The following is a 6,152-nucleotide window of genomic DNA, read 5'->3' as shown; positions in this document are numbered from 1 at the left end:
TAAGACTGGCCATTCTGAAATCTAGGTACTTAACAATAATAATAATAATAATGATGGCATTTGTTAAGCACTTACTATGTGCAAAGCACTGTTCTAAACCGTGGGGAGTATACAAGGTGCTCAGGTTGTCCCACGTGGGGCTCAGAGTCTTAATGCCCATTTTACAGATGAGGTAACTGAGGCACAGAGAAGTTAAGTGACTTGCCCAAAGTCACACAGCTGACAAGGGGCTGAGCTGGAATTTGAACCCATGACCTCTGACTCCCCAGCCCGTGCTCTTTCCACTGAGCCCCGCTGATTCTCAAAATTACATCTTCCAAGAGCCTTTCTCCAATTCCTTTTTAAAAAATAAATGTTTTCACTTAAGCACTTACTATATGTCAAGCACTATACTAAAGCGATGGGACGGGTACAAGTTGCAAAAGACAACAGTGTGGCCATAATGACAAATAAAAATAACACCAAGCCGTCTCCCTTTCTCTGAATAAAATCTGCTATATTTTGTTTGTAATGTAAAGGATTTCCTTGTAATAATAACAGTGGTTGTTAAGCGTTTACTATGTTAATCAATTTTATTTATCAAGTGCTTACTATACTCACTGTAACAGATTCTGATCCATCTCGCCGTCAACCCCTTGCTCACATCCTCCCTCTGGCCTGGAACTCCTCCCCCCTCCATTAATGGCAGACCACCATTCATTCAGTAGTATTTATCGAGCGCTTAATTCTCTCCACTTTCAAAGACTTTTTAAAATCACATCTCCTTCAAGAGGTCTTCCCCAACTCCCCATTTCCCCCATTCCCTCTCCCTTCTGCATTGCCTATGCACTTGGATCTGTACCCTTTAAGCACTTGATTCTTCACCCCACTCTGTCGGCTCACTGCCCGTCGACCACCTCCCTATGACGTTCCTATTCAACTTTTGAGCAGTGCTTCTGTAGGAACTGTATTCACCATCTTCATAATGACACCAAACTCTTCCTCTAGCTTGATCTTCATGGCTCCCTGGACTCCTCCCTGGAGCCATGGTTGGCCATATGTCCACCTTCAATTGATTCAATTCAAAATACAGCTTTCTAAATACATCTTAGGGAATTTTTTAAAAAAGCCAGAACCATATTTCTTTGAACATTTGCACTACAAAATCTGGGTGACTCGTAATTCTCACAAGAGCCTTTAATGCACAGTTAAGACAAATAACAAATCTGCATCTATAAGTGTACACTTCATGCACACATTTTTATAAAATAGGGGAAATGAATGCAGCCTTGATCATCTCGTATGCACTCCAGGTTTAGCACAGTGCCTGGCAGTCACATAGTTCTTAAGAAATACCATCATTATCATATTCAAAAGTTATATAAACTATGAACCAGACTGGTTGAATGTGAACAATTTATATGCATGGAGATGGTGAGCTAACATTGGAAGGAGATCACTGTAGCAAAGTTCCATGATGCAAGAGAAATTTGATTACAGAGGAGGCCTTAAAGAGTAGATGATGTTGGACAAAAGAAGAAGTCAGGAAATGAAAAAAGAGTCTACCGGAGAGAATTTAAGGCAAAAGTCAAGTGGGTAGCATTCTAAGGAGAATTTGGGGCATTTAGATTTAATTTGAAAAGGCAAAGTGGATATTTCTAAGACAGTGCTAACCTCTCAACTTTGCTTCTTCAACTCCCAATTTCATGTCCTTCTCTCTTGTCTTCTTCCTTTCCACATCTACCAAGCAGTGTCTTTACCTTCTTTTTCAGTTTGGCTCAAACCCATCTTCGCTAAGAAATCTTCCTGAAATTTGATACTTAAAGTTTTGGTGATTGAAAAATATATCAGAAATATATTTTCTTGGAAAGGTTCTGGAGTTTCCTTTGTAACTGCCCCAAATAATAAGTTTCTGCCAACCTCTCTGAGTGTCATCCCTCCAATACAATATGGAGACCTCAACTCGAGACCAAGATTTAGGTATTGTTAAGTTTCAGCTAAACCCTAAATTAAGCAAGAATAGTTGCATAACACTTCTTCATATGCTAGCAGGTAGCTGTGGTGTTAACTCTCCATTTAGCCAATTTACATCATTTGCAAGCACTGTAAAGGACTAGAAGGACCAAAGGAATAATTTCCATGCCGATGTTGAGTATCATTGAAATTAAAGCTAAAATAAAACCTAAAATTTTTGGACTTTTGAAATTCAAACTTTTACATGAATTAATATTTAAAACTGATAATCATCCCTCCCCCATTGAGTTGTACATTCATCTTATCTCCTTTTGAATTCAAGCTCTATGAGGGCTCTCTTTCCTGTAACCACCACTTGCAATATATATTAGCTATAATTTATTGTGGGTATAAGTGTGAGTTAATAAAAAAATTTCTCAAGGGGAGGCCACAACTGACAGATGAACAGGATAACTGATGATGATGGGATTTCCTGTAAAACACTTTCATTCAGTTGTATTTATTGAGCACTTAACTGTGTGCAGAGCACTGTATTAAGCACTTGGGAGACTACCATATAACAACAGACAGTCATATTGCTGCCCACAGTGACCTCACAGTCTAGAGGGGGAGACACATTAAACAGTATGATGCAGTGGATAGAGTGCAGGCCTGGGAATCAGATGGTCATGGGTTCTAATCCCAGGTCCTCCACTTGTCTGCTGTGTGACCTCAGGCAAGTCGCTTCACTTCTCTGTCCTACAGTTACCTCATCTGCAACTTGGGGATTGAGACTGTGAGCCCCATGTGGGACAGGGACTGTTTCTGATCTGATTCGTTTGTATCCGCCCCAGTGCTTAGAACAGTGCCTGACGCAGAATAAGCGCTTAACAAATACCATAATAATAATATAAATAAATTGTGCATATATATATCTCCAAATGTGCCATGGAAATGGGAGGGAAGATGAATAAAGGAGCAAGTAAGAGAGGCACAAAAGGGGGTGAGAGGAGAGGAGAGGAGGGTTTAGTCGGGGAAGGCTTCTTGGAGGAGATGTGCCTTCAATAAGGTTTTGAAGTGGGGTAGAGCAATTACCTGCCTGACAGGAGGAGGGAGGGTGTTCCAGGCCAGCAGTAGGATTTGGGCGAGAGGTTGGCGGCAAGATTGATCGAGGTACAGTGAGAAGGTTAGCATTAGAGGAGCAAAGTGTGTGAGCTGGGGTGTAGTAGGAGAGTAGCGAGGTGGGGTAGGAGGGGGCAAGGAGATAAAGTGCTTTAAACCCTTGGTTGAGAGACTTCGGGATCTAAAATGGGCACAAAGGAATTGATTATATTGACAGTCATCTGTAAAGCACTACTTACATTCTCTTGTCCCTGCCAGTCTTATTTCCTGGGACACAGAGAGCAACAAGTAAGAAGGCGGAAAAGAGTGCAACACATTTTGAAGTGCGTGCCAAGGCTTTTTTACATTCAGAACCTATTTAGGTGGGCATTGAAGACCCGGGCCATTACCAAGGCAACCGCGTATTTAGGTACGGTGTTATAGCACGGCATCAACACATAGTTACAGGTGTTCTGAAAGAGAAGTAAAAGTGTCAAAGGGAGAGAAAAGAAGACTTCAGTTGTTGTTATAAGAAATAATTAAATCATGAGCTAGGAACTGAGTGCTTGGAGTAAGCAGGAGAGCAAAGCCTGAAGGAAAAGGAGAAAAACAGAAGTCTAGGCATTATTCACTGTTAACTCAATTTTAAACCCAAACCACAGAAAGGTTTTGTATGTGGAGAAACGGGATTTCTGAACAGAGGTTAAAAAAAACAACAAACCAAAAAACCTGGTCTGAAGGCAAGTGGCCCTATCTGCTTGTGATAATGGTATCTTTGGAAGATTTTTCGAGGTAAAAATACTTTATCTCCTTCCTCTGCTTGGGCCATGTCTCGGACTCAGCCCCAGTTCAATGTTTGCAAGAAGAGCCCCTAACAAAAAAAATTATTATTTCTGAAGCCCCGTATCACTAGTCCCATTCTAGAGTCTGCTTTGTACCTAATTGGCACAGAGTAGCACAGGCTTTGAGCACCCCTTTACCATAGTAACTTCTTATTATTCCCCAGCCTGTCCAACTTGTCCACCCGCCACTTTTCAGCTGTCCTCACCCCCTTTCTCCCCTCCCCGCCCCGCCTTTGCATCTTCTTACCATATCCTGCTCCCTGTTTCAGTGCCAAAGGAAACCACAGGTTTGGGCAAGGTAATGAGGTTACCTTATTTAATCAAAGCAGTTTAATACACTTCCCCATCTTGCACCCCCCGAAGGCATTGCTTGGGAATGGATACACTGCCTGTCCCTGCCATCTCTGCAACTCTGCCGCCTGTGTCCTCCCAAGGAAGCACAAACTATCCTTTAATTTAGCAAACAATACTTTATTATGAACAGTCTGTGACAGGAGAGGGAGGAGAAGTCTCTCGAAATTGGGTATGCCATGATGAAGGGCTGCCAAGGACAATATAACCACGGCTAGAGCCAAGACAAGAAGTCAATCCGACACAGCGATCAGTTCCTGGAGTTTTCCCTCTAAAGGGATCAGGAGTTAGGCCACAACCCTAACAGCTTCTTGACAGCAAGCTCCGAGACCACTGCCTACACAGCCATCCATAAAGCAACATTACAGAACAACAAAGAGGCCAGAAGTACCTCCTAATGTGAGTTTGCAGGCCCAGACTTGCCTGCCAACGCTTTGACCCACCCATGACCAAAGATACCTGAGAACAGGGGAACTGAAGGGTGATCTGCCTGGCTCCTGAGGAGATTCATCTGTTCAAATGCAAAGATGGAGCACGACCTGTAGTTCAGTAGAGCAAGTCTTCTGTAATGATCTGGACTTCTCGGGTGGTCCCCCAGTCTTAACGAGAGGCCCAGGCCTCCCACTGACAGTTGCCGGAGAAGCAAGAGGACTGACGAGGATGTACTCCGCAGAAAGGCTGCAGAACCAGTGAGAAGAGTGGTCTTAATCCAAAGCAAACCAAGAGAGGTTAAACGGTACTTCTTTTTGGTCTTCAAGCGTGAAAAGAAGCATTATGCATAGATATGTAATTGCCCATAGCAGTTAGACTAGTCCAGGCTACGAAATATAGGTTCAAAAAAGGATTATGATGAGGAGGAGAGGGAGGAGGAGAAAGTATAGTTAGTTTTATGGCTGACCCACTCTGGGGAGGTGTTCCTCTCATGATTTTTTTCTTCATCCTCTATTCCTAAACTCTTTGAGTAAAAGACTTCATCATTCTTCTAACCAACAGTATTTCTAAGTGCCCTCTGTGTGCCAAGCAAGTTTCTAAACTACCGAGATCCTAACTCCCCTAGCTGGTGCTAATAATAGAGGAGAAGCAGAAAGGAAGTGGCCAACCCAGTGGGGATGATCAAAGTGGAGTTCTATTACTCTTTCCTTTAAAAAAACCAAACTATATTTTAATGCTATTTATTAAGTGCTTTCTTTGTGTCAGGCACTGCCCTAAGCACTGGGGTAAATACAAACCAATCAGGTTGGACCTAATCCGGCCCCACACGGGGCTCATGTTCTTAATCCTCATTTTACAGATGAGGTAACCGAGGCACAGAGATGTTAAGCGATTTTCCCAAGGTCACAGAGCAGACAAGTGGCAGAGTGGGGATTAAAACCACGTCCTTCTGACCCTCGGGCCCATGGTCTATACATTAGACCATGCTGCTTCTCCCAAGTCCTGTCCTTGGGAACCCAACACTCCGTAAATTCAGTCCTATCCCCAGACTTCCCTTTCTGTTTTTTGGAAGGGAGGAGGGTACATGGTGAGTGGGGAGGGACATGGTTTTAACTTATCTGACCTCCCTGAATGTGGACTCTTCTGCTTGTCCTGACATTTCAGTGATGTGGTGATAGGTGCTCTTCTGGATTTACCAAACTCCGTAGTACTGTGCTTGCCCAGATAAATCTTTGGGAGCAGAAGGAAAAGTCAGCTGTGAAGCAGCAGAACTGTTCCTTATGACGGGTCACGGGCCTACGCAGAAGCTTCGCTCAGTTAAAAATCTACCCCATCATAGCATAAAACAAGGACTTTCAGCCCCCTCCCAAATTATTGCGATGACAAGTGCATTTTCCAATCCCCTTTCAGGTCTGAATAAGAGTGGAGAAAGAGAATCCATGGACTGTTAGGAAACTTCCACGTTCTGGTTTCTTTAGGGAGGTCAAGCAAGTG

Source organism: Ornithorhynchus anatinus, chromosome 11, assembly GCF_004115215.2.
Source record: "Ornithorhynchus anatinus isolate Pmale09 chromosome 11, mOrnAna1.pri.v4, whole genome shotgun sequence".
Taxonomy (NCBI): domain Eukaryota; kingdom Metazoa; phylum Chordata; class Mammalia; order Monotremata; family Ornithorhynchidae; genus Ornithorhynchus; species Ornithorhynchus anatinus.
This window is presented reverse-complemented; position numbering follows the sequence as displayed.